At 35.8% G+C, this 15,606-nt stretch overlaps 1 long non-coding RNA gene across 1 annotated transcript in view; it reads left to right on the top strand.

The window, feature by feature from the left end:
• The first annotated feature begins 448 nt into the window (after positions 1-448).
• The window catches only part of LOC121140912, a 30,235-nt gene continuing 15,077 nt past the window's right edge, over positions 449-15,606 (top strand). The window contains exon 1 of the long non-coding RNA XR_005877861.1: positions 449-830. This is a non-coding gene — a long non-coding RNA (uncharacterized LOC121140912). The remainder of the gene's footprint in view (positions 831-15,606) is intronic.

Raw genomic sequence — 15,606 nt, 5'->3', positions numbered from 1 at the left:
TGATGGGGATCTAGAAAACTCCTTTCTGGTGAGGTAGTGCTTGCTTCTATGACATTTATGAGGCACGAGTAGAATGTTAAGTTGTATTTTTATTTGTTTGTTTTTGATTGTTTGTTTTGTTTTGTTTTTGTCAGATGGTATTGGGAGATTTCATAGAAAAAAGGTGATCCAAGACTATAAGTGCTTAGGTCAAAAATTGCTAAACTTTGTTTCTTCTGAGGAACTAATGCACAGAAAGAAATAATTGGACTAAAAATTTATGCTGGTAATCTTCAGCTAGGTAGTGAGTCTCTCTGCCATGTATGAGGAGCAGCCAGCCACATTGGCCAATGAAAATGCATGCAACATTCAGACCAAAGTAGCTGAAACCTGATAATAAGTAAGAAAGTTTTAACGCATGCTTTCACTTTCTATTTTGGACCAAAGGATTAAGCCAAAGATTTCTCACCAACCCATCAGGAAGCATGTTGTCTATTAGTGGCTCTCATGCAGTTCTCTCATTTTAGCAACCTCTAATTAAGATACACAGGAAGCCTTCCCTGTTTTTTCCACGAAAAGGATTTTTATTTCTCTGTCTTTGAATCTTAAAGACATTTGATTCTGTAGAAGGCGTGAAATAATTCTTGGAAACATTTTCATGTCCTTGTATTATCTTGAAGAAAAAATAGTCTAGCATCCAACTAAATACAGGGAATGTGTGTTAGGGCATAGTTCTCCCCTTTCATAGCATAAGATGCTAAAATGTGCTGGAAATTGTATTCTTCTTCAAAGAGTATTGAAGACTTTATGTTCAACTGTCACTGAACCTACCAGTTAAGATGAAGATTAGGGTAAGTGACTCCAATCTTTAAAGTTTTCATTAATAACTTTAGATTAATGACTCATTGTGATTTACATTTATTCTTATTTTCCAAAATGATGGCTCTTAAATATTAAATATTAACTTTGGAAAATAATAGGTCTCTGCAACATGTTTCATTAACGATTCCATTAAAGCAGAGAATGAAAGAAATAAAAAGAAGTAACAAATATTGCCCACTCTTACTCCCGAGACACTGCCTCAATCCAACTTCATTCTGTGGCCTTCTAACCTATTACTTACTAGATTGCCCTTTCTCTTCAAGCTCAGGATTTCATTCTACTGAAGTGACAATATCTTATAATGAACTTTGATTCTCAGCTTTGAGGGGAAAAAAAGGAACTAGAACTAAATTCTTCACTTGGTAACATACTGTCCTTCCTGCCAGAAAGATGGAGACAATTTTCTGACTGATTTGAAAAGTTATGAGAAAGAAAATATCTGAAGAAACGGACCATCTGGACAAATGCTTCCTTAATTGTCTCTGTACAGTTAAGCTTCAATAAAATAACTGTGAATCTTTGAAGATTCTATGATCAGTGGAGATGTTAGTACATTTCTTTGTAGCAGCTGAGATGGTGTTTGCCCACACTCATTCAATAACTTTATATAACAATATGAGGCTGTGCTAGACTCACAGAACACTCATTGAGTTCTCGGCAGTGTGGTTAAAGTAATAATTAACAGAAACCATTTTATGCATGAGGGATTACTCTCTAGGCAATATCAAGGCAGAAGTCTGCTAGCAGAAGGCAAGTGAAGAAACAAATTAAATTGCTGAAATTACCTATAAATTCAAGGAATTAAAGGCACAGTGGGTGCATCTCAACCTCTGATTTGTGAACTTCTGTGAGGAAAAATAGACTATCTCAATTCCTTATTCCTTTATCGAGTAAGCTCAGCTTTATTCGAATATTGTGAAAATTTAAGATAAGTAACAGTTTAAATCTACTGTGGTAATTTCAAATATTTGCTGAGGCAAATGTGTTAGGTTCTTTGCAGTAATCACTAACATTTGACCATGTTTTATAACGACAGTACTCCTTATCCAAGGGGAGAGTGTTCATGACTTTATCTTTGCATGTTTATTAAGACTGCACTTTCACAGACACAGCAACCTACATCTCCAGTATAGAATGTAAGTTCATGGGATCCTCTTGGTGGTTTCCTTAATGAATTCAACATTCATAGCATTGGATTTATGTAAAAGAAGACTGAGAAATGCAGATTAATATTGCATGAAATTGAAAGAAAAGAGTATTTTCAATAAAGAATATATAAGTTTATTTTAAAATTTAAAATGTATCTCATATTAAAAACATCATAATATATAAAATCTAAAATTAAAATATCCCCCTAGCCAAAGCTATCAAAAGAGAAACATTTAAAAATTATTGATAATTTGCAAATTATGTTATATGCATATTTGTATATATATAGTGCTGTGACTCGTGTTTTCTCATGTCCCAAGTTCACAATCCATTTCTTTCTTTTTACCTATATTGATTAGTTGTGAAAAAAATTGCATGTATTTGTAATGTTGTCCACTTTGTTGAGAACAAAACCAGAATTATTTTATCTTGTTTATATTATTAACAGAAAATTGACTGCCAGATGTTTGCCTACATTCATTGAATATATATTTTTAATAGACTTTTAGAATTACTTGCTAATTGATTAACAAAAATTAGTCGTTCTCTTAATTTTTGTGTATATCTATTCTTTGACTCAATATATTTTAATCTTATCTTGCAGTATTAATTTAGAGTTGATTTTAATAGATTGTTTACATGAACCATGGTAGGATTTTACTTCATAAATGCTCATTTATAATCTTATTTCAAAAAATTGGTCCCAGAATCCCTGTATATTTTTGCTCTTGCAGGAACTTATATGTATATATGAATGACACAACTAATAAAAGTTAATATAATACTCTTTAAAATATTCACATGGACAGCATATTCCTGTGAGTGAAGAAAGAGATAGACTCATCAAGTGTGACACGTGGACTATTTTGTCATCCAGAACTGAATCACTGAATTACTTCTAATGAAATACCTTGTAATTGTATCAAACTAACTCAGTGAAAGTCTCACTATAATATAAAAGTAGAAAAAGTACCATGATAGACATGTTGAATAAGAAAACAATAATTTCTACACATTTCTACAAAAATTAAATTGAGGAAAGTCAGAAATGTGTTTACATCCTGAGTAACTCATGAGGTTCTCAATGATGATTTTAATTCCAATGTAATCGTCATTTCAAATATGTCCAATGCTTGTAGGTGAGTGACACAGTACTTTATTCTTCACCTAAATGTTCGCTCAAACTACACACCTTCATGAAACTTTAAAAAATAGCAAGACAAAACCTAGTTCTAAAGGGCAGATCCCAATGGAAACTCCTCACACCAAAATAATATACGATGTCTTTCATTCTGATCATCCATTTCTTCTTCTCCAATATTTGCTCAGTAGAAAGATATTAAAATGCTCCAGGTTCACCTTGTCTATCTCAAATAACAAATGACAATTATGTTTTACTTTTAGGGGAATAAAATGCTTGTTTTAGTTCCCCATTTCAGGTGACAGTCCATTTCTTAGAGGAAGTCACGACAGGGGGAGCTCGGCACTACTGGTCACATCACAACCCCCTTAAGTAATAGAAAGAAATGTGTCTATGCATGCTTTCCTGCCTGGCTGTTCACCTCGAATGCTCTACTCTCATTCAGCATGCTATTCCACATACACAGCTAGGGACTGGTGAGGCCAGACCGTGAACTGGATCTTCCCACATTAATGAAGTTAGCTGACACAACCTCTCACATTTATGCCTTCAGGTCAAGACTGTGTAGACAACACTTCACTGAAACTAGATGGTGTCAGGGTAAAAATGAAGACAGTCATCACATTGACTTACTTGTTCTTGCTGACTTTCTGAAGGAAAAGGGAAGACTTAGCACAGCAAAGCATGGAAACTTATGTCAAATTATGGAGGTAGTATGAAGTAGTGTATGATCTTATAGTTAACCCCCAGTTGTTTATAATTATAGTCTGACCCCTGAATCCATTTGACATTAATTAATGGATCAGTTTCATTGTATTTTTCAAATATTTCAATTATTTTTATTTATTTATTTATTTTAAATTTAGAAACAAGCTTGCTTCACACATCAAATTGAAATATATTAAATCTCTGTCCACAGAGCTCAGAAAATCACTCAGAGGAGGAGCTGTAAAGATTGTAAGGGGCATATGGGGATAGGAAAACACCAGAAGAACAAGGCTCTCAAAATCATCATTGTCAAAGCTCATGTGAACTCACAGGCAGCATGCACAGGGTCTACACCAGGTCCTTTGCTCTTATGTCTTCCAGTTTAAAATATGGAACTCTGGCTTTGGAGAACAAGTAGGTCCCTGACTCTGGTGCCATGTAATATGTTCCATTCCTTCTCTTGCTTCATCTCATCCAACACTGATGTGGTAGTATTTGTTTTATCTCATTATATTGCAATTTGTTACATTTAAAAAATGAACAAATGAATTAATGAATGAATACATAGGCAGAAGTGTAAAGGTTAACAAATCTGCTGTCATTGTTATGTATACCTCTTAGGAGAGGGAAAACATGATTTCTCCAATAAAGTGACATTGTGTATATCAACCACTCCAAGACAGGTCTTATGTTCAGGAGAATTTGGCCAACAAATAATGGGATTGTCAGTGTATGTGTGTGTGAGTGAGTGTGAGTATATATGTATTTGTGTGTATGTGTGTGTGTGTGTGTAAACATTTTTTGTTTCAATTTGGTGGGGGCATTTTATTGTTATTTTTTTTTAATTTTGTATTCGGTTGTCTAGGATTTCAGGGGTTTGTTGTTGAATTGGGTTTTAATTTGTTTTTGTTTTTGATACATAAATTTTGATAGGTAGGGAGGAAGAGAGGGTCTACACAGATATGGGGGAGAGATGAATGAATATATTTAAATTAGAAACAATCTTATTTTAAATATCAATTCCAGTTCCCTCTCCCTCCCATCCTCTCACGCCACCCATCAACACCCCCATCCCATCCCAAATCTACTCCCCAGGGAGGCTGAATCCTTCCATGAGGAATCATCAAAATCTGTCAAGTTATTTGGGGCAGGGCCTAGGCCCTCCCCTGTGTATCTAAGCTAAGAAAGGACCCTCCATGGGGAATGGGCTCCAGAAGTCCTTCCCTGCACTAGTAATACATCCTGGTGCCACAGACAGAGGCACATAGACGGCACAGTGCTCCCACCTGATACCCACCTTCAGGGAGCTTAGTTTGGTCCTATGTTCAGCTGTCATGAGTTCCCACTTGCTCAGGTCAGCTGTTTCTGTGGGTTTTCCAGGTGGTCTTGACCTCTTTGTTCATCACTCCTCCCTCTCTGCAGCTGAATTCCAGGAATTTGGCTAAGTGTTTGGCTATGGATCTCTGCTTCTACTTCCATCAGGTGCTGGATGAAGGCTCTAGGATGGATTTAAGGTAATCATCATTCTCATTATAGGAGATGGGTATTTAAGGTAGCCTCCCCACTATTGCTTAGGATCTTAGCTGGGGTCATCCATGTGGATCTCTGTACAATTCAGTAGTGCCAGATTTCTCTTTAGACCCACTCAATCTGCCTGATCCCACAGGTTCTCCCCCATCTTCCTCTTCTCCCCTCCTCTTTGTCCAACCTCCTTCCCCCTCATCCATTCTCCCACTTGTTCAGGGGTTCTTTTCCCTTTCCCGTTTACTTGAGAATCTTGCATGTCTCTTACATTTCTCCTTGTTTCCTAGCTTCTGTGGAGATGTGGGTTGTAGTACTGCTAATTATTTGTACTGTGTCTAATATCCATATATGAGTGAGTATTAACCATGATTATCTTTCTGTGACCGTGTTATCTCACTCAGGATGGATTTTTCTAGTTCCATCCATTTGCCTGAAAATTTCAAGATTCCATTGCTTTTTTCCACTGAGTAGTACTCTATTGTGTAAATGTACCACATTTTCTCTATCCATTCTTTGGTTGTGGGGCATCTAGGTTGCTTCCAGGTTCTGGTTATTAAAAATAAAGCTGCTATGAACATAGCTGAATGGTTGTCCTTGTTGCAAGAATGTGAAACTTTGGGTATATGCTTAAGAGTGTAATTGCTGGATCTTACGATAGACTGGTTCACATTTTTCAGAGAAACTGCAGTATTGATTTCTAAAGTCTCTGTTCAAATCTACACTCCCACCAGCAATGGAGAAGCATTCTCCTTTCTCTATGCCTTTCCAGAATAAACTGTCCTTTGTGTTTTTGATTTTAATCATTTTGATGGGTATAAAATGGTATCTCAGAGTTGTTTTTATTTGCATTTCCCTGATTGCTAAGGATGTTGAAAAATTTCTTAAGTGTATTTCAGCCATTTTAGATTCCTCGATTGAGAATTCTCTGTTTAGTTCTGTACCACTGTGTTTAATTGAATTATTTGGTGTTTTGGTGACTAACTTCTTCATTTCTTTGTATATTTTGGAAATCATCCCTCTTTCAAATGTGAGGTTCATGAAGATCTTTTCCCATACTGTGTGCTGCTGTTTTGTCTTGTTGACTGTGTCCTTTGTCTTCAGAAGCTTCTCGGTTACATGAGGTCCCACTTATTAATTGTCAATCTCAGTGTCTGTATTACTGGTGTCATGTTCAGGAAGTAGTCTCCTGTGACAATTCATGTGAGAACACCTGCCACTTTCTCTTCTGTGAGGTTCAGTGTGGCTAGATTTATGTTGAGGTATTTGATCCATTTAGACTTAAGTTTTGTGTATGGTGATTGACATGGATCTATCTGCAGTCTTCTGCATGTCAGCATCCAGTTATGCCAGCATCATTTGTTGAAGATGGTTTCTATTTTCCAATGTATAGTTTTACCTTCTTTGTCAAAAATCAGGTGCTCAAAAGTGTGTGGGTGCATACAAGGTTTTTTAATACCATTCCATTGTTCTACCTGTCTATTGTTGTGCCAATACCAAGCTGTTTTCAGTACTATATCTCTATAGTAGAGCTTGAAGTCAGGGATGGAGATTGATCAAGAAGTTCCCTTATTGCACAGCATTGGTTTGGCTATCTTGGGTCTTTTGTTTTTCCATATAAAGTTGACTACTGTTCTTTCAAGGTCTGTGAAGAATTTTGTTGAGATTCTTATAAGAATCGCATTGAATCTGTAGATTGCTTTTGATAAGATTGCCATTTTTACTATGTTGATCATACCTATCCAAGAGCATGGGAGATCTTTCCATTTTCTGTTATCTTCTTTACTTTCTTTCTTTAATGACTCAAAATTCTTGCTATACAGGTCTTTTACCTGATATGTTAGAATTACCCCAAGATATTTTATGTTGTTTGAGGCTATTGAAAAGTGTGAGGTTTCTCTGATTTCTTTCTCAGCTCCTTTATTATCTATATATAGTAGGGTTACTGTTTATTTTGACTTAATCTTGTATCCTGCCACTTTGCTGAAGGTGTTTATCAACTGTAGGAGTTACCTGGTAGAATTCTTAAGGTTACTTATATAAACTGTCATGTCATCTGAAAATAGTAAACAAATTGCTTCTTCTTTTCCAATCTGTATCCCCTTGATCTCCATGTGTTGTCTTATTGCTCTACTAAGAACTTCAAGACTTCAAGTACAATATTAAAGAGGTATGGAGTGAGTGGATAGCCTTGTATTGTTCCTGATTTTAGTCATATCACATTGAGTTTCTCTCCATTTAGCTTGATTTTGGTTTGCTGTATATTGCCTTTATCATGCTTAGTTATATTCCTATTATACCTGATCTCTCCAAGACCTTTATTATAAAGGGGTTTTGAACTTTGTTGAAAGATTTTAAAGCATCTAGTGAGATGATCATGTGGTTTCTTTTCCATTTTGTTTATTTACTGGATTACATTGATGAATTTTCATATGTTGAACCATCCCAACATCTTTGGCATGAAGCCTACTTGATCATGGTGGATGATTTTTCAGATGTGTTCTTGGATTCCATTTGCCAGTATTTTTTTTGTTTTTATGAGACAGGGTTTCTCTGTATTGTTTTGGAGGCTGTTGGTCCAGCCCGGCCTCGAACTCACAGAGATCCACCTGCCTCTGCCTCCCAAGTGCTGGGATTAAAGGCGTGCGCCACCACCGCCCGGCCAATTTGTCAGTATTTTATTGCATATTTTTGCATGAATGTTCATGAGGGAGATTGTTCTGTAGTTCTCTATCTTAGTTGTGTCTTTGTGTGGTTTGTATTCCAAGGTAACTTCATCCTCATAAAATGACTTCGGTAATGGCCCCTCTGCTTCTATTGTGTGGAACAACTTGAGGAGTAATGGCATTAGCTCTTCTTTGGATTTCTGGTAGAATTCTGCACTGAACCATCTCACCCTGGGCTTTTTTTTTTAGGTTGTAGACTTTTGATGAATACTTTTATTTTGTTAGGTATATCAGTCTGTTTAAATTGGTTATCAGTTCTTGACTTAATTTTGGTAAGTGATATCCATCCATTTTCTTCCAATTTCACATTTTTGTGGAGTACTTCTCTCAATTTCCTCAGTGTTTGATGTTTTTCCCCCTTTTCATTTCTGATTTTGCTAATCTTCATATTCTCTCTCTGCTTTTTGATTATGTTTGGTAAAGGCTTGTCTATCCTGTTGATGTTTTCAAAGAATCAAATCTTTGTTTTATTGATTCTTTGTATTGTTGTCTTTGTTTCTACTTTATTGATTTCACAATTCAATTTGATTTTTTCCTGGCACCTACTCTTGGGTGAGTTTTCTTTCTGTTGCTCAAGAGCTATCAGGTGTTCTGTTAATTGTCTAGTGTGACTATTCTCCAGTTTCTTGATGTGGGCCCTGAGTGCTATGAACTTTTGTCTTAGCACTGGTTTCAGAGTGTCCCATAGGTTTTGGTATGCTACCTTCATTTTAATTGAATTCCGGGAAGTCTTTGATTGCTTTCTTTATTTCTTCCTTAACCAGGAGTGATGCAGTTGAGTATTGTTCAATCTCCATGAGTTTGTAGGGTTTCTGTAATTTGTGTTGTTGCTGAATTCTTATTTTAAGTCATTGTGGTCTGCTTAGATATGGAAAGTTATTTTAATTTTGTTGTAGCTGTTGCAGTTTGCTGACTTGCTGAGTATGTGGTCAATTTTAGAGAAGGTTCCATGTGGCACTGAGAAAAAGATATATTCTTTTGTGTTTGGATAGAATGTTCCAGAAATGTCTGTTAAACCCAGTTGGGTCATAACTTTTATTAGTTATTTTGTTACTTTGCTAAGTTTCTGTCTGTTTGTCCTGTCCACTGATGAGAGTAGAGTGTTGAACTTTCCCACTATGTGTGTGGGGTTTAATGTGTGATTTGAGTGTTAATAATGTTTCTTTTATGAATGTGGATGCCTCTAATTTGTTAGATATTAAGATAGTTGCTCCAGCTTGGTTCTTAGGGCCATTTGATTGGAAAACCTTTTCACAAACTTTAACTTCAAGGTAACATCTGTCTTTGAAGTTGAGGTGTGTTTCTTCTATGCAGGAGAAGAACAGATTCTGTCTTCTTATCCATTCTGTTACTGTGTGTGTGTTTTTATAGGTGAGCTAAGACCATTGATATTGAGGGATATTAATGACAATTGATTGTTGATTGTTTATTGTTTTGGGTTTATTTTGGTGGTGGTATTGTGTGTAAGAATCAATTTTTTATTAAAAAATAAATTATAAAGCTGAAGAGATAGCTCAGAAAATACAAGTACTTGCTGCTATGACAGAGGATTCAAGTTCACTTCCCAGAACCCACAGGGTAGCTTACAACTACCTGTAATGCCAGTTTGAATGAATCCAGCACTCTAAGCAAACAGTGCATTAAGAAAATAGTGCATAAACACACTTGAGAGCAAAACACTTATACGTATAAAATGAAAATAAACTGAAATACATGAAACATAAATACACGCTGAGCTTTAAAGTGGGGTATAGTCAGGGTTGCGAAAAACACGGCTGGATTTCTGCCCTTTGAGAGCAGAAGAATAAACACATCTATTAAGCTAAATAAGCACATCACATTTCACAGGAACCTTCAATCCCATTTTGCCCTAACTGGTAAGAATTTATGTGATGAAAATGCTGAATGCTGCAGACCTGGATCTTGAATCACAGCACTAAAATTTTAAATGAGTAGTCTTTCCTGTTCTTGAGGGAAGAACTAAGTTCAAAGTAACATTGAGGACTCTGCATGAATCTTTTGAGATGTACAATACTTCAACAGAGTATAGACTTCATCAACAGAGAATCTTAACTCGCATTATTCCTTAACAAGGTATCCTTCCAGTTGGTATCTTAATGACTTCCACAGAAAGTGTCCATCATCCTTATTTGATGCTAAATAAAAATATTAGATTCCTGAATTTCTTCTTCTGCCTTTTTATTGTGTGTTTCAGTCACCAACTAAAACACTATGTGTATGTCTCAAGGCCCTCCTGTTTTGGATGCTAACATCACTAGAGTGTGTGGTAAAGAACTTTGCATTGCAGTCCATTATCCTTTATTCTTCAAAATGCTCCTTAGTCAGTAAAATGATAACTTCATGTGCTATAAAACTATTTCCCATAATTAAGTGCACTATACAGCATTTTTATTTTGTTGGAACTGGGACAAAAAACCTCAGATTGCAAAGTGCTTGCTATACAAGCATGAAGACACAAGTTTAAATGTAAAATTTCTGGTAGCAAATCTCTTATCCTGCTGGTGTGTTCTTGTAATCCTAGTGCAAATTTCAGAAGGGGGGTTAGGTAAACTGATCCCTGTGGGTCTCTGGCCAACCAAAGATTCACATTTGGCAAATTCTCAGCCTGCGTGTGACCATACACTCATTTGAATAAAGAAGCAGGAAGTGCTGATGGAGGAACGTCCAATGTGGTTGTGTGGCCTGCACACATGTGCACACATGGGTGCTCATGCAGATGCTCACACACATGCACCTCCCTCCAATGCAACATTCATTCTCTGTATCACTACCTACTACTTACACCGCATCTCCTGCCTCTTGCAACTAAAAGGAGGAGACTGATTTTGATTTAAAATAGCAGAGGATTTTAATCTGTGACGGAAGGGGAATCATTTCAGAACACCCCCTTATACTTCATGGTGGTCTTGGACACTGAGACAGCAGAATCCTTGCATTGCCTGCCCTTCTCCTACCTCTTTCATTCTGTTTTACCCAAGGACAGGTACCAGTCACATTTAGTCACAGTCATTTAAAGCACCCACACTGCCACTGTCCTGTACTCCACTAACTTTCTTGATTCTAAATCCAGCCAGGGTGACAATGAAAACTATCTTACATCCCAATTTCTATAAAAGTGGTGTCCTACAGTTCTTCCTAATGCTCGGCTACTGTATTGACTTTACTGGAGAACTCTAACAGAGCTCAGGATATGATTCAGGCTTTGGCAGTTAGTTAATCTACCTCACACAATGGTTCTCATTGATGAATATTTATTGACTTTTTGAAATCATCACAAGGAGCATCCCATGACGCTGTCACAATTTTCTTCTCAAGTGACTCTGAGAAGCTCTACCATCATACTTGGCACCTTCTCTCGGTCTACATAATCACCACCTGATAAATTTATGAGTGCCTATGTTTATGGGCTTGATATAGTGCAGATATGTATCTCTTGTCACTATTGAATTTCTAAACCAAAAATGATGAACCAGATCATGTCCTATGCATATTAATGCACCAGGTCTCCAATAGTCAGTGCTTCCCTGGAGTTTCTCTAACCAACAAGGTCAGGATTATTATAAAATATGAACTAATTTCTTTGACATGAAGGGACATTCACACATTATTTGAATTACATTAATTGAATATCATCACTATTCTCTATAATATTTTTTCAATATTTTCATACTTAAATAATTATTCCTAATTCTAACAAACAATATTGACTCACACTATGTAGATGTTGGAAGAGAGCTTAAGTAAGCATATTATTTTTTTATATTTTATTTTCCAGTTTAAATTTAGATAAGAAACGAGGTTGCTTCACAAGTCAGTTCCAGGTCCCTCTCCCATTCCCTCCCCTCCTCCCGTGCCCCCCCAACCCCCCCTGTTATCTCCTCATTCCCCCAGGGAGGGTGAGGCCCTCCATGGGGGTGTCCATAGTCTGTCATTTCATATAGGGCAGGGCCTAGACCCTTCCCCAAGAGTTCAGGGTGAGAGTGCACCTCACATTGTTCTATGGGAGTCCAAAGTCCGTGTGTATACATGGGATGGGTACTGATCTGCTGCCCAAGGATCAATAGATTACCTAGGCCTCCTCACTGACACCCAGATTCAGGGGGGTCTTGATCAGTCCCATGCTGGATTCCCAGGCTGATGCCTGGGATTCAAGAGTTAACCTTTGTCTGGTCAGCTGTTTCTGGGGGTTAAACCAGCCCAGTCTTAATCCCTTTGATCATCAGTCCTCCCTCTCTGTTACTGGCTTTCTTGAGTTCAGCTCAGTACTTAACCAAGGGAGTCTGCCTCTTATTCGATCAGCCACTAAATGTTTCTCTTCAGATCGTATAAATCTTTCGCCTTTACTAAAGTAAGCATATTATTAATAAATTTATGTTTTATCAAGATAACCTTTTTCAAAATTCTCTGTAATTACTATCTTTTAAAAAATACAGGTTCATGCCTTATGCACTTATAAGATTACATATTAATGAGGAGAAAATATAAGTTAGATTGTCCTTGCTGTTTTATGCATTATAATTAAAAACACGAATTTCATTATGGTTTTATGCTTACTCACAGTGAGAAATTTTCTTCTCTACTGTCATCACAGAAACATTTTCTGAGCTGGAGTAAGTTTTTGTTTTTAATTTCTGCAACATGTGTACACAAAATTTATGTCATTTCAGTTTTGTCACATAGGATATTAAACTATGTAATAATAATTTTCAGAAACATTGTTAATGCTTCATCAAGAGTGTACTTAATTAAAATTGCTTTTTATTTATTCTTCTGAGAGGACTCATTGATGCAGAATTCAGTGAGCACTGGTACAGCTTCTAGACTGTGTGTTAGTTCATAAGAACATGGAAGAAGCTTCATTTATGATTAATTCTATGGCATTAGTGAAAGCATAAACAGAATGGCGAAGACAATCTAGTTGTCTCAAGCAGGAAAAAGATAGCCTTCAGAGAAGTGCTGAAAAAGTTTAAACAGTATTCTCAGGGACCCACAGAGTCAAATTGAAATTCTCTCTTGATTTCTGATTAGATTTAGGAGTGTGTCAGGAGAGCTAAATTTTTGTTTGTTTTAATTTTTCCTACAGACATGACTTGATTGAACATGGTAACTGGCTACTGCACCCTTAGGTTTATCTTTATCTGGAGTCAGGTTGCTCCTTTTTGAAGTTATATCATTGTAGTCAAAACTATAGTCTTAATTGGGACCTTGTTTCTAGGGCACATATTTAGGTAAGACATCCACACCTTTTACCAAACATCCTTCTGTAGGGACACTTTAGACTGTTAAGTTGTAGGCCTTTAACCTTGAAGGGCAAGTATTATTTTGAACTCTGTGGCCATAAGTCAATTTGAAAGGGAGGAATTTTTATAGACTGCAACATTTTAGTGCTGCAATATACCTGAAAATTTACTCTTTTGTGCAAGAACTATCTGCTCCTTTTGATGGGTCCAATTCTCTGGACATGGATATCTAAAATTCCCCATACAACAAAGTGAATTCCCTTGTCTTTAGGTCTTTGAGAGTGTTTCTTTTAAAGTCTTTAAAATATTTCCATCATGAATCACAATAAAGTATTGATATCCTGACATTTTATGTTACATTTCACTGAATAAGTTACCTATTTTCAAAGTAGTAAATGTGATGGACAATTTTATGAAATAGACACAAACTGAATATAGACAATATTAACATTTTCATATTTAATTTAAACTTTCTCAAAAGCTGGAATGGAGTTTGACATTTTTGGTTTTGATCATGAGCCGTCACATCCATTATAACCAATTTCTGTAAAAATTCTGCTAGGAGTTGACATATCAGTAGTAATCTTAGCATAGTACCTGGATGCTCACCATCTCCAATAAATTAAAATAAAATTACGTTTGAAAATGTGGTAAAGAAAATGACAGCTAAATTTCTAGCTATACATTTACTAAACAGTAAGCACGCAGCAATTATTACAAACTTGGTGACTTGTTACCATTTCAAAACATTTACATCTGATGGATGATCTTGCTTACCAACATGATAAGATTAAGGATTATCTACAATATTAATAAAGCATGCCAATGCATTTGTGCTTTTCTGTGAAGTAGTTTTAGAAAGGACTTTGAAATCTGGGGACATCTGCAGTGAATGCAACCAAAACAAAAAAGGTAGAGTGGAGTCAGGAGAACGGATTGAGGAAATTTCTAACCCTCTTTGCCATGATGTTCAATGCTCCCTTTGCCTTGTCCTACACTCTATGAAAATCTGAAATCTCTGAAATCATGAGACAAAATACATCTTTTCCTACATTGTTTCAGTCTGATATGTGCTACACCAACAGAAGTTATTAGAAATGTATTTGTGCATAAAACACATAGCAAGGACATAGGTTCAGAGCAATTTTTAGAAGAATGTGTTGAGATTCATTTAAATATATACTCTGGAGAGTTTTAATTGTAAATATATGATATTATAGTTAAATTATTCAAACCGAGCTATAAACCCATAAAGCCCATTCATAATTTGACATATATTGACTCATTTTAAAAATAAAAACAAGAACATGGTGAAGGGGAAACACATGTAATCAGGACTACTTTTCAGTTTTTGTATTAAAATTTTCCTTGGAAAACAAACTCATATATGTTTTAAAAGTATATTTAGCTATTAATTATGTAAACTTGAACATGTGATTGCAATTAAGCAGACCCAAAGTCCTTTGATCTCTTGTTTGAAAGCCTAGAAATAAGGAAGGCCTAAGAACCGGAGATGCTTATGTATAAGAGAAAGAAATGTGTGATATAGCTCATGACCTAATATTCCTTTCTTCTTTTTTTTTCTCTAGTTAAGATTTCAATGGTATGGATAATTTATATCCACATTGGTGTGGTTAATATTCTTCACTCAAGTTTACTGATTCAAAGTCTCATTTCTCCCACAAACTGTCTAACAGATATACTCAGACAAGTAGTTATGTCTGTATTTTACCATCTATCTGCACATTAGTCAGACCTGTCAGTAGACACATAAAACTAAACAGTATAGTTATGTCAAAATGTGGACTTGTTCAGAATTACTTGTAGCAATTACTCTTAAGTTTTTATATTATAATAAACAGTATACAGAAAAGAAAAGGGGGGAGAGTATCAAAAATCATGAGTTTCTTGGGTAAAGTTGAAAATACTAGTATGAATTTACATTTAATATAATATAGACATAATTAGTTAGGGAATGATTATAAATGTGTACTTATGTGAGACAGAGGACACATGAATATTTTTTGTTCAGATACAAAAAGAAACAATAACACAGTCAGCACTAGTATGGGAGTAAAAGATAATTTCCTATCCTTTAAGAATGAGCTATTTAGAAAAGCTTGCTTCTATAATTTATCAGTAATCAAAATAATGTGGTTACTTTGGGGTAGAGAAACATCATAAACCTCTCATCAACAGTGTGATCAAATTAATATTCTCAGGGTAGTAATACAGTCAT

The sequence above is a fragment of the Mesocricetus auratus genome, unplaced genomic scaffold (assembly GCF_017639785.1).
Source record: "Mesocricetus auratus isolate SY011 unplaced genomic scaffold, BCM_Maur_2.0 Super-Scaffold_2245, whole genome shotgun sequence".
NCBI classification, from domain to species: Eukaryota; Metazoa; Chordata; class Mammalia; order Rodentia; family Cricetidae; genus Mesocricetus; species Mesocricetus auratus.
The sequence above is the reverse complement of the archived record's forward strand: the minus strand, read 5'-3'. Positions and strand labels throughout refer to the sequence as shown.